Raw genomic sequence first — 24700 nt, forward strand, 5'->3', positions numbered from 1 at the left:
CCAACATGAAGGTTTATTGATCTTCTTGCGGGAAACACAGCTTGAAATGACTTGCTTGGTGCTTCTGTGCTATTCTGGTTGACAATCGATCAAGTCGATGGCAGGTTGATGGTCTAGCTACCAGAGGGGAATCCGGCTGTTAGAAATTCAGCAAAGTGACTAAGTGTGTGAACGAGTGAAAGATGCATATGTGATCTTTCAAACACACACTTACTTGACTTGATTATGAGACGAATAAAACCATCCAGACATGCATGCCCAACATGACTGACCAACAGTGTGAGCGACAAGTGCAATACTTGTGATTGATCGTTGGTTGACTGTGATGACACTTGCGCAACAATGTATGTGACTCTATGTGTGAGCGCGACATATGTTTACATAGCGAACACAACATGTACACACGAAGTGAAGACCTTGAGTATGACCAGAACATGGTCGCAAGCATGACATTGACATCAACATGCAAAAACTATCGGTGGAATGATCAAGCAAGGTGGGTGCGAGGACTCACACTAGTTCACGAAGTGAACCCGAGTGCGTGTAATCGTCAAGTAAAACTCTCAAAGGAGGCTCCGAAATTAGATGCAGGCCAAAATTTTGTAGGGTGGTTGTAGCACTACAACATGGTGAGACCCTATACCACTATGGTATCAATACGATTTTACATAGGTGGATCACTCTTGAGGAGGCTGAGAAAGTCCTTAATGAATGCCACTTTGGGGCATGTGGTGGAAATTTATCTGGTTATGGTACTGCGAAAAAGATCTTACGTGTTGGTTATTTTTGGCCTACCATTTTCCCGTGACTATATCCTTGCAATCTAGAAGTGTCATGCGTGCCACATCTATGATCATAAAATCCATGCTCCACCTACTCTTTTGCATCTCATTGTTGTTGTTGGTCCCTTTTTGAAATGGGGTATCAACTTTATGACATGTAATCCTCACTTGGCGGGGCGAGGGGCATGGTTATATCATTGTCATTGTTGACTAGTTTACTAAGTGGGTTGAAGCGATGCCTACATTTAACAACACTCGCGAAATGGCTGCATACTTTTTCTTCAACCGTGTTATTGCTAGGTTTGGTGTTCTGCAAGCAATAATTAAGGATCATGGGAAACATTTTCGGAATCATATGCTGACTGAATTAACTGCCAAATTGGGACTTTCACATGAAAATTCCACTCCCTATTATCCTTAGGCTAGGAGATAAGTTGAGGCTATCAACAAATTTCTTAAGACTATGCTTCAACATATGATAGGGGTCCATAAATTGGACTGGAACTTGATTCTCTATGGTGCTTTGTGGGCATACCTAATCTCAATTAAGACTATTATCGGATTCACACCTTTCCATTTGGTTTATGGTCTAGAAGCAATCCTTCCCATCGAATGCAAAATTTCATCGTTGAAACTAGCTATCAAAATTCTTCTTGCTACTTCCACAGAGGAGGAGTGTCTTTTACATCTAAATTTTTTGAATGAAATCTGATGCAATGTCGCTTTAGCCAATGAAGCTCATAAAAGATGCACCAAAGCACAATATGACAATAGATCTGGTTATCTTATATGACCAGGAGGTTGATAAGTTAGGTCTAGGAAAGTTCCATCCTATGTGGCTCGGCCCATACATTTTCAATCACATCCTTACAAAAGGGATCTATGAGTTAGTATACTTCGATGGAGTTCCACTGGCACAGCCTAGAATTGGGTTGTATCTCAAAAAATACTATGCTTGATCCCATGCATAGTACACTGTGTACATACTGTCTATAGGTGTGTAGAGTGTGTTTGCAGTGTGTTTTTCAGAGTTTCCCATGGTTTCTGTTGATTCTTTTTACTTTTGGTTTCCAGATGTCAACCTCTCTCTAACCGTATATTAGTTATACTGATGGTGCTAGTTGTAGTACTCAAAACCTATCCTCTGCAGCATGGGCTATCTTTTCTCCCAATGGTGAGCTAGTCAGAATGCAAGGGATTTTCATTCATCACTTTACTAACAAAATTGGTGAGTATAACATAGTGCTTGAGCTACTATCTAATGATATTTCACATGGTATCTGTCGTATAGTCATCAGGCTTGACTCACAGCTCGTAGTACTACAACTCGCTAATATCTATTCAGTGAGAAATCATGCCATCCTTCGTATTGTTTTGAGAGTGTGTCTTCTAGAAAGACATTACGATTTCATATGATATGAACATATTTCTAGAAATACGAACACATTAGCAGATGCCCTAGCTAATTTTGTTTTAGATAGACATTTACAATGAATGTAAATAACTTTCAATTCACATCACATCATATTGAAAGTAAGATAGGAACTAGGAAACAATATATATATATATATATATATATAAATTTTGGTTTTACAAAATGTGTGCCCCGAGACATATATGGCTACATCGCCCATATAAAAACTACATGCAAACATCTAAGTAGACAAATCAATGGTGCTCATGATAAAATGACACTACATGAGATATCTTGCGCATTAATCGACCAATATGGATAAGCACTCCGATAGTGTGTCGCCGAAGTCACAATGGAAGTTGATCGACCATGATCACATCAATCCCGTGTCTTATTCCTTCCATGTCGCACTCCACCTCTAATAGGATCTCAGCTACCTCAAGATCCCATAGCACATCCCGTCCTACTGGAACAACCTATACTGGTTCCACTGCCTCCTCCTGTGGCTGTCTCTCTATGTGACAGAGATATGTAGCACCTATTGGTCAAACAAGTTTGATATCTACATGAAAACATCTAATAGTTTAGTCTTGAAAACATAAAAAAAACATTTTTTTTTATACTTTCAAAAACTTAATGGTCAAAGTATCTTACCTGAAGCATCTCATTGCTGACCCTTAGGGAACTCGATCTTAGGATCATCACAGAAATCCATCCCTACATAAGGATAATCATCAATAATGATGAACTGTCTTTGAAACCACCCAAATAAGGCTGGTGAAAATTTGAACGCTAGTGGATCTGCATCTCAGCCCATGTGGCTATCCACTCCTCATCTGTAGGACCCTCAGATCAATGGGCTCGAGTACAATATGCTAAGGCTGCAATAATGGTACCCGCTCTAGAGAAAGAGAGACCGAGATCGTGCCATAGCTAAAGTTCTTCAACTTCCTCTCCTTTTCTTTAGTAAGTTGTTCCTTCAAATTGGCCAAGACACCCTCGCTCCCATTGAATACTATTGGCTCTAGACACTCTATCCCATACTGCATGTATGATTTTCTCACTACATGTAGTGATGAGTTGCCTTCCAATCTTGTAATAATGAACAAGATCATTCTCAAAGGTAATTGGGTCACATCCTTTATGCTAATGTTTCCATCCCTAGTAGGAAGGGCTCGAGGTCTAGAATTGGTAGCAATATAGTCTTTCACCATCTCACACCACTTCTTCCACCTAGAAGAGAGATGGGGGCACCCCTCTTTGATAAACCTATCATAAAGTAAATATCGTCTACCTATAACTCGAGTAGATTTTCCCAAAACCTGAATGCTTGTGCCTGAATATCCCATGAATGGACAAGGTATTTCAACAACTCTATCTGTTTCCTCATACTAGGAAGCCAAAATAATTTCAACAACCCACAGTTTTTGAGTGCCTGGATGGTAGTAGGTTCATTTGTCGCATTCAAATCTTGTTCCTCATATTCTCTTTCTGTCGAAATTAATGCCATTTTGTGCTAATGGGTACCTGAAACATCAACAAGGAATTCATTAGGCTCTTTATCATGCAAAAAATATGACAAAATTTGAGGCAGAACTGAAATAAAACTTGGAGATATGTGCCCAACACACCCCAAGAGTGTTTGATAAAGCGTTGTACCTTTCTCTACAATTTTTTCTGCATAGTTTCAATGCCTTTTTCAACACTAGGGGGCGCGATGGTCCCAGGGCATTTTAAATGAAACCCAGGGGCCTCAAAACCTTAAAAAAATTGCATGAAAATACAAAAATGAACCATGGAAAGATATAGAAAGGTTTTAGTTCCTACCTAGAAGTGATGACACTCAAAATGGTTCCTTGGATTGGCTGCAATAAACTACAGAAGATCGAGGGAAAAAGGGCTCCAAATACTCATTGTTGAAGGTAAAATGTGAAATGGTGAAAATGAAAAATCATTTTGAATATTTATGTTCATTTTCTCAATATTTTATTCATTTTTGGTATTTTGACCAAGATATTTTTCATTTTTACTATGAAACATGTGTGTTTAATCCTTCTTGTGGTGTTTTAAGCAGGTCAACAACTATTAGAAAAATTTTTATTATGTTTTGAAAAAGTTACTTTGACCAAAGAGTATACTTTTATCTCTTTTTCGAGCTCTATAAACCTACAAAAAAGGAACCCCCTGGAGTCCTCTTTCAATGCTTTTTAGACTCCCAAAATATGAAAAGGTTATTGAGCACTTCCCTTTTCGAACTCGTAAAAGTAAATGAAAGACATCTAATCTGTATTAGCTTAACCCTATTCCAAACTGAGATAGAATAGCTATGAAAAAGGAATACCTTAGTCGAACATGGCTAAGAGGTGGTCTTGGGTATTGTTTTCTACCTTTTTGAACCTAAGGGACTACCTACGAAAAGAGACATTTGGATTTTTCTTTTTGACCTATTTTTCAAACTCTCTAAACATGAAAAATATGTCAAGTTTTACCTTCAATGGACTCATTAAAACATCAAAGATTGATGGGCTTATCGAACATGACGAGGTAAAACCAATCCTTCTTAGGGCTCATTAAATATACTCAGAGGAATTCATTTGAAGGATGAACTTACAGATCAATCATATGTTATCCTCCTCGAGCTTGTTAAAAAATAAATAGGTACTGACCAGTATGGTTGGGGAAATTGGGAAAACAAGGGATTCCATTTTTCTAATGGCAGTGAGTTTCTCTTGAACACGACACTCTTCCACTTCATCTCTATGGCTGTTGGGTTGGGTAATTTACTTGTCTTTTGGTTACCATACCATTTTTAGAACCTCCATTTTGGTTTTGGGTCAATGCTGCCAAATCCATTCAGTGTCACCGGTGTGTTCAAGAGAATTCATTTACTTGATATCTACTACAATACTCTTAAGCCTTCATTTCATACCTACCTTTCCTGATCCAGTCCCATGTCAGCATCATTCTGGTCATTCTATCTCAATCATGATACCTGTTTCATGTCATTGATGGGGGATACATCAAGGCCCTCCTGCAACAGGTCACTTCCTGTCAACATCAACACATCATCCAGGAATTTGACTTAGAAACACACCTTTGGTACCTTTTGCTTGCATACATCAATGGCAAGTTTCCTTGCTCTCAGCGACAAATTTACATCAATGGCCTTCAACCAAAAGGTTCTTTGTGGTGTTCGATATCAACTCATTTACTCACACCATACAAATTGTACCATAGTACCTTGAGAACCATTAACATCATCAGTGGTTTCTCTCGCGTCTGTTAATGACTTAAATCATTGGCCGGTAATCAGATGGTGTCTACCATGTTCAACTCCAACTCATTGATTCATATGGTTAGACTTGTACATTGGTTGGTCATGTGAATGAGATAGAAGACTTCAGATCTAGTTTCATCCATCCGGGCTACAATTTCAGGAGTTATACAAACATCACAATGTAATATGGCCATGATCATATAGAAATTCATCCTGTCATGGGTCCACTAGTTGCATCTGTGGACGCATCATTTGATCATTGTACATGTTATGTTAGCTTATGAGTTGAGTATGGGTATGCCTCCCTCAACAAACAAAGATGTCATGTTGTAAATGTATTGTAACAAATGAAGCTCGTTGTTTGTCCTTGATCCCAACTTGTCACAAGGTAAAGCACTCCAATCATCAGTCATCATCTCTGACTTTGCGCTTTAGGGGGCATTCTGTTATAGGCCATTTCTTCATATCTGATTAGTGAAGCCTCCTAATGGGATGAATCAACATCCTATTCCCCCTTGTCACCATCTTGCACAAAGCCCTAAGCATGTTCCCTTCATCCCTAAACTGCATCATCTGAGCTAGTTTTAGGACCAACACTCCCTGTATGCCTACATGGGTGCGATCACCTACACTTTTCTCCACTATGGCCTGCGTTGGTCCCTAATAGGTTACTCCCCTTTTTAGCTAAGTTGGTTCTATAAATATGGGAGAATGATCGGTATTCCGGAAGCTTTCCCTTCTAGGAGTTTCCAAAAGTTGTTTTAACTACTTATCTTGGATAAAACATTTAGATCCTATCCTACCCTACTTTGGAGTTTTCACCACTTATCCTTTGATCCTGTCCATCCATCAAAGGTGGATATCAAACCATAGATTGGTAATTGGATAAGAACTTCCAACTTACCCTACTTCTCTTCTATGTGGATGGGGGTTGGCTTTTGAAGAGTGATTCTTCCCTTATGCTGTTGCCATGAGTGGTTATTATCTCATGCATTTAGGGTGATTGGAGGTGCATATTGTGACAAGGAAAGGACAAGTCAACAACTTGGATGAGCTATTCTACAAGATAAACTGCTACTTATGGTTGTAATCTCCTTCCATTTAAATCAATGCAAAGAATTCATTGTTTTCCTATATTTGATGTTGTTATTTCATATATTTCAATACCATGTTGATCTATTGAATGAAGTATTTAGATGATACTGCATAGATCTCGTAGTTTCTTGGCTTGTGTTATTTGACTATGTAGGTTCTAATTTTGGCATTCAGAGCTGGAGTTGGAACTTCCAAGCTAAAGAAGGACTGATGTGTGTGAAGGATTCCAGGTAGGCCTCACTCTGTCATCTATTTACTTTAAGGAAAAGCATGGGTTTCCTTTTCTCTATGTTGTTCTAGGTTAGCCACCGACCTAGGGGAGATACTTTTTTCCACAATCGTAAATCTCGTATAACACTCTGTCAGTGAAGCCATGGAAAGATACAATGATACCATCCTCTAGGTTATATAGAGATCAATATTTAATGTAGAGGAACCAATGAAACAAGCTCGCAAGGTCATCCTAGACACACATGTGGAACGGGAGACTAGAGATTGAATCCCTGATGTAGGAAATTCCATTAGAGCCTTATCATCTGATTACATGCAAATTGTCAACCTATACTGATACACATAAACTCCCATGGGAAGAGTTTTCACAAATAGGATTGACACTTAAAAATAAATTATCATTTGCATGGCTGAGCTCATGGAAAAATGGACAACATTAACATGAAGGTCACACTTATGACTAAGAAAATCATAGGCACATGCCTCTCAACAACAAATACAGATGGTGATCCCTAACAACCATATTAGGTGCACAATTTAGCTAAATAATAGAATATATGGCTCATGCTCAAGCATACTTTATTTTCTAGTAGTTTGGCAATGTCTTTTAGTTTATGTAGTGGTATTTGTGTAGACATTTTTTCTCATTTTGTTTTATGAGCTCAATAGTTCAAGAAAAATAGAAAAAATCTTAAAACTTTGATTTTATGCTACTGTTATGGTTTCCCTAACAGTCGACCAGTACAAATTATTAGTATCATAAATCTTTATATTTTGCAATAATGTAAATTATGTGTGTGTGTGTCTATATATATATATATATATATATATATATATATATATATATATATATATATATATATATATATATATATATATATATATATATATATATATATATATATATATATATATATATATATATATATATATATATATATATATATATATATATATATATATATATAGTTAAAAGTAGTTATTGATAATTTCATATTTAAAAATAATTAAATGACCTTATTGCTTAGGAATATGTATCTAATTCTAAAAAATTATAAATTTAATTTTAGAGGGATACAATACATATGTTTGTAAATTTAATAGTATGATTTTTTCCTAGAGAAAATCACTTATCTCATAAACAAAAAAATTTCGTATATCAATTTAATATTTATACCAAAAATTATAATATATTAAATAATTAAAGAAAATAAAAAATAAAAAATAAAATATGACGATTCCAAAATGAAACGCTTCAGTAAAAATGCAATATAAGGTTGTTAAGAGATCTCTCAATCAATAAAAAATAGTATTAGTTTTAAGCATTGTGTATATTTTTTTCAAAAATAAAACCAACAAGCTTTCTTTTTATAATAAATTGTTTACATGTTGCATATATGTCAATATATTCACACTACAAGGAAAAGACCTTCTAGTGGAGGTTTTTGCGAAAGTCACTATAAAAATAGACCAAAAATCTGTTTCTAGCAAAGGTCACTAGTGGACGTGGGTGGGTGGATGTTTTAGCAGATGTTTTTTTATAGTGCATCTACAATAGACAAATGCACCAGTGCTTTACTATATATATAAGCATCGATGCCGAATAGAACATGGTGCACTGTGGATGATTTATTTTTTTTAAGTGAAAAAATATGGTTGCTAAATAACAAAGAGCATTTATGCGTATACTACTCGATAACACCGGAAAAGTTTAAATTTACAAAAATGGCAGTCGTAAAATTCATTTTTCCCAGTATTATGTTATACTGTGATGAAAACCCGGTGCTAAACCAGTACTATAATGCCCCTAGTGCGTGCACCGTATTACCATGCACCAGTGCTTGAATAACAGATAACACTGGATAAAGGTTTTCGATGCTATATACATCCGCAACACTGGTGTCCTTCTCGTAGTAAAACACCCCTATGCATGCTTAGAAGGAGCACCGCTATAGTTTTTAATTTTCAAAAAAATGTAGTGTTATATTCCAATGAAGCATCGATGTTGTTCATGTATTAAAACACCTTGATCCATCTTAGAAAGAGCACCACTAGGGGATTTTTAAAATGTGGTGCTATATTTCCACGAAGCACCGGTGCTGTCAATTATTTAAAATGCCTTGGTGCATCTTAATAAGAGCATCACTATAGGGTTTTTAATTTAAAAACAAAATGGTGCTATATTATTACGAAGCACCAGTGTTTTTCATGTATTAAAATGCCCCAGTGTGTCTTTGAAATAGCATCGTTAGGCTGTTTTTAATTTTTAAAAAATGTGGTTCTATACTTTGATAAAGAATCGGTGCAGTACATGTATTCAAATGCCCTGGTGTGTCGTAACAAAATAACCGCTATAGGGTTTTTAATTATAAGAAAAGAGTGATGTTCTTTGATATTTGACGCACCGGTGTGGTTATAATAACACACCAAAAGAGGGTTAAATAAATAAAAAAAACTACCGGTCATAAATTTCATTTTTACCATATATAGTGCTATATAGCTCTAAAGCACTAATGTCAATCTTGCCTCATGCAAGTGCCCTGATGTTGGTGCTTCTCTTGCTCACCATCCTTTCATATTGTTCCCAATGTGTGGCTTTCCAATTTTCTCAAATGGTGGTGAAATTTGTTTTTCTCAATTATGTGTCAACAATTTCTCCCCGACGACCAAAAGTTTAGGTAATGTCTATGTTTCTCTCTAATTTAAATTTTTAGCATATTAGAATTGCAAAATAGGTCAAAAAATCCATTGTTTAGAAAAACAAATCCTGCGTGGTGTGTTCGATGACTTCAGCTTGCACCAATAGCAGTGCACCCTGTAAATTTACAGGGTGCACCGCAATTCAGTGCATGAACCTAATGCACCACTATTTTTTGATGTGTTTCATAAATGAAAAGGTACCAGGAAAATCTATAAATTGTACATCGGTATGTACATTTTTAGATTATTCTTGGTGCATTTATAGTTACCAAACACACTGTGCAGATAATATTAAAAAATATAGCTCAGTGTGTTCGATAACCTAAATATTCTGTACTGGTGCGGAAAGGTTATACATACACATTGGTGCATACGTTTGAGATGCACCACGATGAAAATGTATATATGTGAACCAAAAGTAGTGCATCATACGTATGTACGCATTGTCTTCGGTGCAATTGTGGTTGATAGTGCACTAAAGCCAGTGCATTACTATTTTTTGGTTGCACCGACTTTTTTTTTAATTGAAATTTATGTTTCCATATTTATAAATACATTTTTCATTTAATAATTTTTATTTTTATTTTTATTTTTATTTATTTATTTATTATTATTATTATTTTTTTTATGTATGAGGCTAATGTATTTTATATGTCAATCATGTAGCATACACATCAACAAAGGGAGCAGAAGCAGGAGAAGGAAAAAATGGCAGACCAATACAATTTGTTTTGACCATTGGAGGCTCAAGAGAGGGAGAGGGATTTATACCCTCACCTTATTAGGGTAGCGAACCAAGCGCTCTTAAGGAATCTGGGCCTCCTTAAGTACTATGAGGAGGCTACATCCCTAAAGGAACACTCTATCTAGTTGGAACATCTTATCCACCTGTGGAGTGTCTAGGAGAAGGCTTTTCATGTCAGTCCTAAGGCATGGTATAGTCCCTCTAAGGAGGACATATATTTTATCACTATCCTATCTAGGAGAGGGGAGGTTTTTTACTAGGTCCCTGATGTCCCCCATGGGGTTGCAATAGAGAGTCAGCATGTCTACTCTCAGATATATGTTGGGGCTCATAGGATCTGTCCAATAGATTTTCAAGTTCATGGTGGATAACTACATATTGCTTCTTTTGTTGCAAAAGAGGTTAGGTGCTTCTCATTATGAGTGACCACCATTGCACATTGTAATAGTGATGGGAAACACATTAGTTTCCCTCTTTTGTATTATGTTGATTCTTTGATTTAGGTACCATGGTGTATCATATGGTCTGCCATTTTTTTGAGGGTGTTTTGTATGGATTTAGAGAGATGTCGTGCAATGATACATGGGAGGATGAGATTCCATTTCGCTTTAGATATTTTTTTTATTTTTTGAGAGGTTTTTAGAGACAAGGCCTACATTTGACCATCACCCTCCTCAATTGATGATTGAGGTGCATACGCGCATTTGGGGCTAGATGATCCCAAGAGGGGCCTGCTAGAGTATCCAACCATAATTTCCACCCAGGAACTAGCACTACTAGCTAGTGAGGATGACCACACATTTATCTTGTCTACATTTACATATGCAAGTATTGATTGGAGAAAGTGTCCTAACATCGTCTTCACACCAGATGATAGAGGTGATATTATTTTTTCTTTAAATTAATCTAGTTTCATTTTATTGTCTTAATCACCGGGATTAAATTTATTTTAGCATGTTATTTAAGTTGTTTTATTAAATTGTTTAATGAAATTATCTAATTATTGTTGTGTACTATATATTTTGTAAACATCGTCACATTCCTTGGGGACGTTCCTCCTCCCCCCTTGGGGGGAGTAGAGGAGGAGATGGGTGAGGCCCAAGAGGGTGAGAGACATCATCATGGGGGTGGGGGGGGGGGGGGGGGGGGGGGGGCGCATGGGCATTCAAGCCCATAAGGCTAGTTTGAGATTTAGGATAGACTATTGCAACATATTGTCTGGAGTTTTGGTTGAGGAGGGAGTGCACCATGTGAGGACTCGAGACATCAACATAGATCCTAGGTTCATGGATCTCTTGACAGACTATCTATGAGAGATAATGACTCTTATGCATCATATCGTTAGACCTATAAGGTTACTAGCATAGAGGAGGGATGCAAGGCATGCAATGATAGATACTTCATATGAGCCTTCGTGTACCCCATTAAATCATGATTTTTGTCACTCACTGCTCATTCATTGCTTTGCAAATTATTGGTTGTCTAGGATGCATAAGAATAGTGAAGTTGAATCCATTTCCTAAGCCACATAAGCTATCAGAGCTTGATTAGACTCTCTCCATTTCATTGTTCTCAGAGAGAGCTTTCCAATGGTATATAGAAGTCCAAAAAAGGACTCTTGGATCAGAAGTTAGAGCCTACTAAAGATTAACTTTAGAAGACCCAGAAAACAAAGAAAAAACCACTAAGGGATGAAGACAAATAGCAATTAGAGGTCTAAGACCAATTTCAATCACAAACTGGGCTTTCTGGCATGCAAGAGATACTGGCGAGGTGCAAAAACAACGATATGTCAATCACCGATATCGCATATCGGCAGTCGGCGGGTTCGAGTGAAGAATTTATCGACATATCAGTAGTCGGGGGCCTCAAACACAAAACATAACCTACAATATCAATGATCGGTGCATCGACATATCGGCGGAGCAAAGGGCTACCACTCTAAAAAAATTATGGGGGGCTGATTGTGCGTTGTAGTGTTACATCTTGTTGTGTGTGGAGCATGATTGTTCAGAGGTCTTTGTTTCAGCCGGATGTATACCCCAGGAAGTTTTGTACACCCCTCCACGCGGGGGGGTACGGGGGGGGGGGGCGGCCAGCGGTCACCCGGCGGGGGCTCGGGGGCAGCGCCCCCGAAGCCAAAAATAAATGTAAAATTGCCTTGTAAAAGTATAGTAATTTCTAGTCAATCTGGACCGTTCATTAGGCGAATGATCTGACAGTAGAACTTATGTTTGTTTAGGGTTTTTTTCCCTAGAAGGCAACCCCTCTCTTTGTATGAGGGTATGGTATTTGAGGCTATGTGATAGATATGTATTCTATGTGAGCGAGAAACAAAGAGGTGAGACTGTGAGAGAAAACAGAGGATATTACAGCGGATTTGCTGTAGGTTGTGTCTCTTCATTTTGCTGGATAATAGAAAGGAAGGACTGGTTGTTCGGGGTGGACGTAGCCCAAACTGGGTGAACCACGTATATCTTTGTCTCTCTTGTTTTGTGCGTTTTCTTTGTTTATATTCCTGCAATATTTTATGTGTTCCATTGCTGCGTAATATATAATTTTCTAACACATCTTCGGGGGAGGCCGAGAATCATTTACAAAGGAAATGCAAAACAAAACCACGACCGGGCCGCCACCTTCTCTCTCCTCCACGTGGAATCGACATATCGGAGAAGTCTGGGAAATCGGTGATCGATGGGGTTTTCATTCGAAGACCATGCATGGGCTGATTCTATGATACAATGTAAAAGCTTTAGGAAAGGCCGAAAACCAAATACAAAGGAATTATCTGGAAAAACAAAGGCTGGGCCACCCCCTTCTCTCTCCTCCACATGGCAGAATACGGTAAATCCCGTAGTACCGCAATCCCATAGTCCCGCGATCTTGCAGTCCCACATCCCGCAAGCCCCACATACCGCATCCGACATCCTGCAATATCTTTATATCGTAGTCCCGCAATCCCGCATCTTGTAACATCGCAGTCCTACACACTCTAGTACCTTGCGTTATCGCTAATTTTTGATATAGTGTTACATCGTCGGGGGAGGCTGAAAACTATTTACAAAGGAATTTCATTGAAAAACTAGGGCCTGGTGGACACTTTCTCTCTCCTCCATGAGGCAGTACGGCGAGTGACATGGTAGTATAGAAGGTGACGTGGCCGTATGGGGACACGTGTCATTTAGTTTCGGTGTTTTCAAGGCTCCTATGGGGCCATTTCCAGGTGACATGTGTCACCACTCACAGGGTCACACGTGCCAGTGATAATGTCACCTCGTAGATCAGTGATCACAGGTGTCTTGGGAAAAGCTAAAGGTAAGGTGCATTTAACGTCGAGATGTAGGATTCTGAATAACAAAGGAAAATCCCCCCCCCCGCACAGCAGTGGAAAGCCTTAGCGTCCAAAGGACTAAGCCCTTGGTTCCAACCCCCAATCATATGAGGAAAATTATAGAAGGGACTATAATAAAGGGGGCTAATGGGGAAATAAAAAAAGTGCTCATTTCGCCTCTTTCAGAGATAAAAATCATGTGCCCGAGAGTCTTCTCTGTTACACTATAATATGCAACCCCAGGCCAAATCAAGGCACCGATTATGTTTAGCAGGACTTTAAAGGCAGAAATGACAGGGTCGATGCTGAAAGCAGCTGTAACACTACATACAAAATACCGAGCATTCAAAACCAGGAAGATCTGGGTGCCGATTGTATTCAACAGGACTTTAAAGGCAGAAATGACAGGGTCGGCGCCGAAATTAGCTATAGCAGTAAATCAAGAAGAGGGAGCATTCAAAACCAAGTATGGGCGGACTCAGAAATGGCTCTTTGTGACCAGCTTCCAAGGTCAACGCCGAAGGCACTAAAGTCTGAAACGACAAGAGTTCGCTGAGCAACACATGAGACCATATCATGAACTAGATGTAGCCTGAAGTTGAAGTAATTACAGGGAGGGGCATGTAGATATTTCATTAATGTTTCATCTGTTTTGTGATCTTGTGATGTGCTTTCCTTTATGAGGAAATTACTATTTTTTTGATGTTTTTTGGACACAAATCCTTCCCTGGCTGAGACAACAAGTTGATCTGATAGCTAAGACTCAACCCAAGGATATTTTATATTGTATCATGATTGATAACTCACCCCATCTTCTTATAAATAGGGGGTAGCAACATTGAATAAAGTTTCTGAAATTGGTAAAGAAACGCTGATATTTTTGTGAGATTGTATCACTTAGTTACATAGATCTTGCGAATATCACAGGAGTAGTGGTGTTTCCCCCTTTTAAGTATTATAATGTGTTATTTCCTATTTTCATCCATTTTTCTATTTTCTCCTCTGAATTCATGAAATAATAAATGCCAGAATATTTCTTACTTGCCTACATATTCATTTGCATTGAGTTGTTAATGCACATGCCTGTTTGGTGGGTTGAAATTATATCTTTAAACTGGACTACATGAATCATAGCATGCAACTTCTTTTCTATCCATTATATCTACTTGTAACTCAAATAATTGTAGCAAATCTCATGGTTTCAAGCTCTATGTTTTTAATATATAATTCTTGGTGCTTTGAGCTCTACACTTTGAGTTATCCCTTCTCTTCGTCTTCTCCCATTTATTCCACAAAGCTGATTAAACTGTAATCCTTTGAAGTGCTCTAAGAACCGTGTATGTGTAGAAATACTGAAACACCTGACTTGTATCTTTGGATGAAAGAACCAACTCATGCCTCTTATATATGTGTATAGAACATGGGTGATGTCTCCTCCTGCTTGAGAATCATTTGAGGCACACCAATCTAGATGTACCCAGGCATTGGTCATGTAAGAAATCTAAGGCTATCTCTGGGAGCTACAACATCTTATGGCGCCATTGTAGGGGAATGTATTGAAGGATTTTTACCCTAGGATACGACAAATTGAGCACCCTTTGTGTAGGTGAGCGAACTGTATTATGATTGCATTCACATCACCTTGCCTTCTCCACACCCCCCCTCATTATCATTCATCATTATAGCTTTTAAAAGGCCTCATACTACCTCAAACACCTCTCAGTAGAAAGCCCCATTTGTATCTAACCTTGAAAAATTAATTTTAGGAAAGTTTGTAAAGAGAAAACTCCCCCTACCTGTGCTACCATCTCACCAACCTTTGCAACTTCCTCCTCCAGTTCTCAACCCACTATTGCTCATTATTCAGGATTGGCTCCTAAGATCCTTACATACCCTGCTTCTAGTCCAGCCACTCAAAACCCTGTGGTTTTGACCTAAGTTCCTCATCTAAAATTTCACCACCTCCTTTAATTCAAATGGCTCTTCCAGGTTTTTTTCTAAATAAGTGTGCACCTCTTGATTTTCCTCAGCCCCTAAGTGTTATGCCCCATGACTACTTAAAGCTTTTTCCTAGGTTTAATGGGGAAGATGAAAATTCTGCTCAGAAACACATTCAGGCCTTCTATGCTTTTGCTGAGAAACTAAATGTAGAACAGTTGGATGTGGTCCTGAGACTTTTTGTACAGTCCCTTGATGGAGAAGCCATAAAATGTTTTAAAGCCCTACCAAATGCCTCCATCATCACTTGGGAGGAACTTGAAATCTCCTTTACAAAAATGTGGGGTGAGAATAGAAATCATGAGTAACTCCTCGCAGAGTTCAATGCCATCAGGAAAAAGCCAAAGGAGGATATCTCAAAATTTAATAAGAGGTTCAATAAGCAGTATAACAACTTGCCTGCTAAGATAAAGCCTCCTTCAATTGTTGCTCGTGTAGCTTACTTGGGAGCATTTGAATTTGACTTTGGTTTTACCTTAAGAGAAAGGATGTTTCCCACTTTAGATCAACTCCAAGTCGATGCTCTTGAAGTAGAAACAAATTTTGCCTCAACAGGGAAGTCATGTGGGAAGCAAGAAACCACTAGGAATAGAAGAAGTAAAGAAGAAGCTTCCTCCTATGGTCAAACAAGAGAATCACCAAACTTGAAGTTGGAGGAGTTGGATAAACTCATCAGAAGTTTGTCACATAAGGTTAGAAAGCTCAAAATTGACAACAAGAGTCTCTCCAAATAGAATTCTCAAGGAAACAACTGGGGATACAACCCACAGTATATAAGGCCTCCATTACAGATACTGCCAAGGCAAAGAAAGTAACAACTGGATCAAATCCCTCGTCCTCTATATTTAGAAGATGATCCTGATGAACAATGGTCAGATACATAGGAGATGCAGGGAAACTTATATTTTTCTTTCTTTGAAGAAGAACATGAAAATATGGCTGACCAAGAGGCTAGCTATGATAGAGAAACAACAACAAAGGAGGAAGATATAGATTACTATTGTAAGCAATTTGCAGATTTAATGCAAGCACAACTACACCAAAGGTATGATCTAATATCTTCAAGAGATAGATCAAGGGAGATAGAACAACAAGAAGCAACTGCCCCCCAAACTATTCCCTCGGTACTAGATAAAGTGAAAGGTAAGCTGAATCCTGAACCTGCCAGGGTAAAAGTCCCCTTGAATAAGGAAATAAATAGCTCAGAGGGGCACACAACAGAGGAAGCACTTGTTCTGTAGAAAAATACCGGTGGTACTGAAGGATAAGAAGAGCCAGGAGGTATAGAAAAGACCCAATCTACATTCAACCTTCAAAAGGAGCTTTAAAAGGTAAAGATTTATGTTCCATGGACTGAGCTTCTGAATCAGCCTACCTATAAAGCTCATGAATCTCAATTCATGCATCCATCAGTCTCATCACCCACGTATGATTCTATAAATCTTCAGGAAGAGAGGCCAATGGTGGTCTTTGGGCTGTATGTGGAAGAACTTTATCCTTCTACTGCACCTTTCTATGTGACTCTAGGAATCCATGACCTTCTTTTGCATAATTACATGTTGGACTCTGGAGCCTCCCACAACCTCATGCCATTGGAAGTAACGGAACAACTTGGCTTGCAGATCACCAGACCCTACAAGGACCTATACTCCTTTGACTCCAAGAGGGTCAAATGTTTGGGAATGATAAAGGATTTGGTGGTGAACTTGGCTCAGATCCTGATGAAGAGAATGGTAATGGACATAGTAGTGGTAGATATACCCCCTCATTTTGGCATGCTGCTATCTAGATCTTGGGGTTCCAAGGTGGGGGGCTCTATCAAGCTAGATCTGACTTATGCCACAATTCCCACTTTTGGAGGTGAGCAAAGGAGGTTGTACAGAGAATCCAAGTTTGTGAAAATTGTGACCTTAGGTAAAGGCTCAAAAAACTCCCCAGTGTATGGAAAAGAAAGTGACCCCTCCTATCTACTCCTAGAAGAAGATGAGTTTATATTAGAAGAAACATCATTCCACCTAGGTTACATGGAAGTTAAAACATTAGCATTCAAATGAAAGTAAAGTATGGAAATTATATTTTGATGGAGGCAATTCAAAAGATGGAAATGGGGCATGAGTATTGTTGGTATCTCCTGAGGGCTGCCTGATACCCCTCTCATTCAAGCTGGAGTTTGAAGCAACTAACAATATGGTGGAGTATGAAGCACTACTCCTTGGGTTAAAGACTGCAAAAAATATGAATATTGAATGCCTAACATTTTATCGATAATCTGAGTTGGTCATAAAAAAAATCAAAAATCAATTCCAGGCCAAAAACCTCGGATTGAGGACCTAACGCAATGAAGTGTGGGATTTAATTGAAAACTTCTTCCTGGCTTTTAATATCCAATTTCTACCTAGAGAAGGAAATAGAATGGTTGACTCCCTTGTTGTAGCTGCAAGCACTTTCAGACCCCCTCAAAATTCTCTCCTCAGATATGAGGTGGAAGTCAGGTGTAGACCCTTCGTACCTAATAACATCAAGCACTAACAGGAGTTCAAAGATGACGAGAAAGTGAAATGATTCATAGAAGTCGTTGGGGAGTTTTCTAACTCCACCATCGATCAAGAAGAAGAAGCAGATCAAGAAGCCACTTCATGGAAAGACGCAGTGGCTGGGCACAAAATTTTGCAACTGAAAGGGAATACTATCCCTCATGGACTCGTCCCACTAGAAAGGCTTTTTAATAAAGATGACATAGCCACCAAACAAATGGCTCCTGAGATGGATGATCAAGTACAAGATTGCAACATTGGTTCAGAGGAGGAGCCCCAGATGATCAAGTTTTCAAAAGGAATCCCCTTGCATTACAAACAAAGGTATTTAGATATTTTCAAAACCTACAAATATGTTTTTTATTCGTTTTATGATGATTTGAAAACGTTTGATACTAACACCATAAAACATAAGGCTCCTTTGAAAAGCGGAATGAAACCCTGCAAGCAGAATCTCAGACAGATAAATCCACCCTTACTCCCCTCCATTGAAAGGGAGGTAAGGAAGCTGCTCTAGGCAAAGATCATAGTACCTTTAAGATACTCTGAGTGGGTATCAAACTTGGTCCTGGTCTGGAAAAAGAACAGAGATATAAGGCTATGTGTAGACTTCTGGAATCTAAACAGGGCGTATTTGAAAGACAAATGCCTACTGCCCAATATGGATAATATATTGCAGAAGGTGGTTGGTTCAGCCAGAATGTCCATGATGTACGAGTTCTCTGGATACAATCAAGTGGTAGTTCATCCTGAGGACCAGGAAAATACCACTTTCACCACCTCATGGGGAAAATCCATGTATTCTCACATGCATTTTGGGATGATAAATGCAAGGGCCAGATTTCAGATAACCATGGACATAACTTTCATGGAGGAGCAAGAAAAATTCGTGGTGGTCTACTTGAATGACATCACAGTCTTTTCTAAGATTGAGGTGGAACACATCCTCCACTTAAAACTCACCTTTGAGAAGTGTAGGAGATATGGTCTCTCCTTGAATCCTAAGAAATCTCAGTTTGCCTTAAGTGAGGGGAAGCTGCTAGGACATATAGTAGTGCAGGAGGGTGTGAAGATCAATCCCAAATGAGTTGAAGCCATCAGCCACATTCCTCTACCTAGGAATAAGAAATAAGTCCAAGCCTTCTTGGGGAGAATAAATTTCTTAAGGCGATTTATACCCAACTATGCAAAGATAGTCAAGGGTATTACATAGATGCTCAAGAAAGGAAACGAAGTCAAGTGGATCCTAGTCCCTCATGATTATTTTAGTAGAATCAAAGAAGCTTTGGCTGAAGCCCCAGCGTTAGCCAACCTAGACTATTCAGTGCCTTTCTACATCTTTTCTTTCGCCTCTCCACATACCATCGTCATAGTGCTACTACGAAAAAGTAAATCCAGTTATGAGTTATGAGTAGCCCATCGCCTTCTTCAGCCAAGTCCTAAGGGACACTGAGCTAAAATACAATATATTGGAGAAGCAAGCCTATGCACTGGTAAAGGCTTTGAATGCATTTTCCGCGTATGTTCTGTAATCGAAAATCACAGTGTTTGTCCCAATGACAATATTCAATGACATCCTAGTTCAAGGAGACAACGAAGGAAAGAGGGGCAGGTGGATAGTGAAAATACAAGAATACGAGCTAGAAATAAAGTCTACCAAGCTCATTAAAGGCTAGGGGTTGGCCAAGGTTTTATTTGAATCCAACTACTAAGCACTAGGGATAAACCTGATCATAGAGGAAGGAAGACCAAAGGATCACTAGAGCAATATTAAAACATCTGAGAAGAAAATCTATGCCAAATATGAGGGATCGCCTTGGTATAAGAACATCATTCATTACCTCTTATTCCTAAGGTGCCTATTAGGGCTAGATACATCCAAATACCAAAGCCTGAGATTGCAAGCACAGAAATATATCATATCCAATGGCCTACTCTATTGGAAGGACCCTGTGGGGGTATTGTTGCTATGTTTGGTGGAAGGGGAGACCCATAAAGTGATTGGGGAGTTTCATGGAGGAGTCTGTGGAGGGAATTATAGCTGGAAGACCATGGCACACAAAATCCTCAAGGCTATATTATAATGGCCTACAGAGCTTGGGGATGTTCATTCCAGAGTCAAGATGTGCCAAAAATTCCAAGTATTTGCAGAAAGAGAGAATTTTGCTCCTCTCCCCCTGATTCCTGTGCATGTGGAGGAGACTTTTAGATAGTCTTCATAGGGGAGATAAACCCACCATCCAGTGGCCAACACAAATGGATATTAACAACCATTGACTATTTCACCAAGTGGGTAGAGGCCATTCCAGTGAGAAATGCTATAGTCCTAGTGGTGATAAAATTCATGGAGGAGAACATATTATCCCACTTTGTTTGTCCTTTCAATATCATCACCGATAGTGCTAAGGTCTTCAAATCTTCCAAGCTCACCAACTTCTGCCATAAATATAATATCACCATTGGGCACTTCACTACATACTACCCTCAAGGCAATGGCTTGGCCGAGTCCTCAAACAAAGTTGTGGTGAGGGTGTTGAAGAAGACCATCACTGAAAATCAAAAGAACTAGGACTCACAACTGAAGTTTTCTCTATGGGCCATCCAAGTAATGCCTATATGATCCACTGGGAAATCACATTTTGAGATAGTGTATGGCAAGGTTGTTGTCTTCCCAATCCAAATAGCAATGCTAGTAGCAAGGTTGCCATAAGAAGCCAAGGAAGAGCCAAGTGTCTTGACAAGAAGGATAAATTAGTTGGTTGAGATTCAGGAAAACAAAGAACTAGTGGAGGCCAAACTGTCCAATTACCAACAAAATATGAAATCTCTATTTGACAAGAAGGCCAAGGTTGTACCTCTTCATCCAAGAGATGTAGTTCTCAAATGGGATGTATGACGGTAGGCCAAAGGCAAACATGGAAAATTTGATCCACTATGGTTTGGCCCCTTCAGGATTGTAGAAGGTAGAGGGAACAACACATATCTGCTTTAAAACTTAGATAGTGAAACTGTAATTGTTAGTTAAATTTTCATTTTATGTAAAAATTTCTACTTTCATGAACGTTATCTCTTGATTAGAAGTGACTCTGATGCCCAAAGGAGTATTTTGTTGTGTACAGGTTCTCAGCACCTTGTTAGCAAGGCACAGTCCCCAGGTGGAGCCAATATTGTCACTCACTACTCAATCACTTCTTTGCAAATGATCGGTTGTCCAGGATGCATAAGAATAGTGAACTTCAAGCCATTTCCTAAACCACATAATCAATCAAAGCTTGATTAGACCCTCTCCATTGCATAGTGCTCAAAGAGATCTTTCCAATGGTATATAGAAGTCCAAAAAAGGACTACTGGATCAGAAGTTAGAGCCTGTTGAAGATTACCTTTGGAAGACCCACGAAACAAAGAGAAAAACACTAAAGGATGAAGAAAAATCGTAATTGGAGGTCTGAGACAAATTGCAATCGCAGATTTGGATTTCTGGCATGTAAGGGATATTAGTGGGGTGCAAAAACAACGATCCGCCAATCGCTGATATTGCATATCATCTGTCGGCGGGTCCGAGCGGAGAATTTATCGGCATATCAACAGTCTGCGGGTCCGAGAAGAGAATTTATCAGCATATCGGCAGTCGGGGGCCCCAAGCATAGAACATCCCACAATATCGGCGATTGACATATTGGCGGAGCAAAGGGATACCACTCTAAAAAACTTTCGGGGGGTCGATTGTGCGATGTAGTGTTACATTTTCGGGGAGGCCAAGAATCATTTACAAAGGAAATGCGGAACGAAACCAAGATTGGACCGCCACCTTCTCTCTCCTCCACATGGCATCAACGCATTGTCATATCGGGGAAGTCTGGGAAATTAGCAATCGGAGGGGTTTTCATTCGAAGACCATGCGGGGGTCGATTCTATGCTACAGTGCAAAAGATCCAAGAAAGGCCAAAAACCAAATACAAAGGAATTATATGGAAAAAAAAAAGTCAGGCCACCCCCTTCTCTCTCCTCCACATGGCTAAATACGATAAATCCCACAATCTCACAAGTCCCACATACCACATCCCGTAATATCGCTATATCGCAGTCCTGCGATCTCGCATCCCGTAACATCGCAGTCCCGCACACTCCAAAACCTTACGTTATCGTTGATTTGCAATATAGTGTTACATCACCGGGGGAGGCTAAAAACCATTTACAAAGGAATTTCATTGAAAAACCAGGGCCGAGCGAACCCTTTCTCTCTCCTCCATGTGGTGGTATGGCGAGTGATGTGGCAGTACGGAGGGTGACTTGGCCGTACGGGGGACATGTGTCATTCAGTTTTAGCATTTTCAAGGGTCCTATGGGGCCATTTCTAGGTGACATGTGTCACCACTCACAGGGTGACACGTGGAAATGATGACGTCACTCCACAGATCGGTGATCATAGGTGTCTTGGGGAAAAGCTAAAGGTAAGGTGCTTTCAGCGTCAGGATGCGAGATTCTGAATAACAAAGGAAAAGGCCCCCTGCACAACAGTGGAAAGCCTTAGTGCCCAAAGGGCTAAGCCCCTGGTCATATGAGGAAAATTACAAGAGGGGCTATAATAAAGGGGGCTAAGGGGGGAATAAAAAAAGCGCCTGTTTCGCCTGTTTCAAAGATAAAAGGCCCGCACCTGAGAGTCTTCTCTGTTACATTGTAATACGCAACCCCAAGCTAGATAAGGGTGCCAATTGTGTTCAGTAGGACTTTAAGGGTCGACTTCAAAAGCAACTGTAAGACTACGTACAGAAGATCGAGCATTCAAAACCAAGTATGGGCGGACTCAGAAATGGCTCTTTGCGACCCGCTTCCAAGGTCGGCGCTGAAGACACTAAAGGCAAAAATGACAAGAGTTAGATTAGCAACACAGGAGACCATACCGTGAACTAGATGTAGCCTGAAGCTGAAGTAATTACAGGGAGAGGTGTAGAGATATTGCATTAATGTTTCATATATTTTTTGATCTTGTGATGTGCTTTCCTTTATGAGGAAATTACAGTTTTTGTGATGTTTTTTGGACACAAAGCCTTCCCTCACCGAGATAGCAAGTTGTTCTAACAGCTAAGACTCGGCCTAGGGATATTTTATGTTGTATCATGATTGATAGCGCACCCCCTCTTCTTATAGATAGGAGTAGCAACACTGAATAAAGGTTCTGAAATTGGCAAAGAAAGACTTATACTTTTGTGAGACTGTATCACTTAGTTACATAGATGTTGCAAAATATCACAGGAGTAGTGGTGATTCCCGGTTTTAAGTATTACAGTGTGTTATTTCCTATTTTCATCCATTTTGTCTATTTTCTCCTCTGAATTCATGCAACAATAGATGCCATAATATTTCATACTTGTCGACAGATTCATTTGCATTGATATGTTAATGCACATGCCTATTTGGTGTGTTGAAATTATATCTTTAAACTGCACTACATGAATCATAACATACAACTTCTTTTATGTCCATTATATCTACCTGTAACTCATATAGTTGTCGCAAATCTCATGGTTTCAAGCTCTATGTTTTTAATATAGAATTATTGGTGCTTTGAGCTCTACATTTTGAGTTATCCCTTCTCTCCGTCTTCTCTCATTTATTCCACAAAGCTGATTAAATTGTAAGCCTTTGAAGTGCTCGACCTCCACTATTTTCTGTTATATTTTGAGAACTATGTATGTGTATAAATATTGAAATACCTGACTTGTATCTTTGGATGAAAGAACCAACTCATGCCTCTTATATATGTGTATAGAACATGGGTGATGTCTCCTCCTGCTTGAGAATCATTTGAGATACACCAATCTAATGTACCCAAGAACTGGTCTTGTAAGAAATCTAAAGCTATCTTTGGGAGCTACAACAATGATGATGAGGGTGGTGATCATGATTTTGGTAGTATTACCACATTGAATCATGGTTAGAGTGTCGGTGATCCTTCTTGTAGTACACCTCCTCGTCGTTAGCCTAATGATCACATGCCACAACTAGAGGATGTGCATTGTGTTTCACCTGAGAGAGTAGACCAACCACCTCCTCCTCCACCTCATAGTTCGATAGTTGAAGTAATGCTTGACCATCCATCATCTTCTACTATAAATCAGGCAGCCACAAACCATGCTATAGACCAAGATGCCACTACTACGTATGTTGTATCAAATATTCGATAGCATTCATTTGACTTGTTGCAGTTGTTTGGCTTATATATATATATATATATATATATATATATATATATATATATATATATATATATATATATATATATATATAGATATATATATATCTATAGATATATATATATATATATATATATATATATATATATATATATATATATATATATATATATATATAGATATATATGGTGCATTTTTTTGTTCATATTTATGTACTTAATTTATATGTTAGTGTTGGTGTGTATATTGTTAGGTCATGTTAGATATGTTCATTTAATGTGCTTGTGGATAGATGTGTATGTGATAGTAGTTATTTGACATGAGATGTATATTAATTTGAGGATGTGTGTGGTGATGATGTTAGATTACAATTCTTGTGTTTTGTTAGATGTCATCACA

The sequence above is a fragment of the Pinus tabuliformis genome, chromosome 6 (genome assembly GCF_031772625.1).
Source record: "Pinus tabuliformis cultivar Carrire ecotype Pingquan chromosome 6, CPIR1, whole genome shotgun sequence".
Taxonomy (NCBI): domain Eukaryota; kingdom Viridiplantae; phylum Streptophyta; class Pinopsida; order Pinales; family Pinaceae; genus Pinus; species Pinus tabuliformis.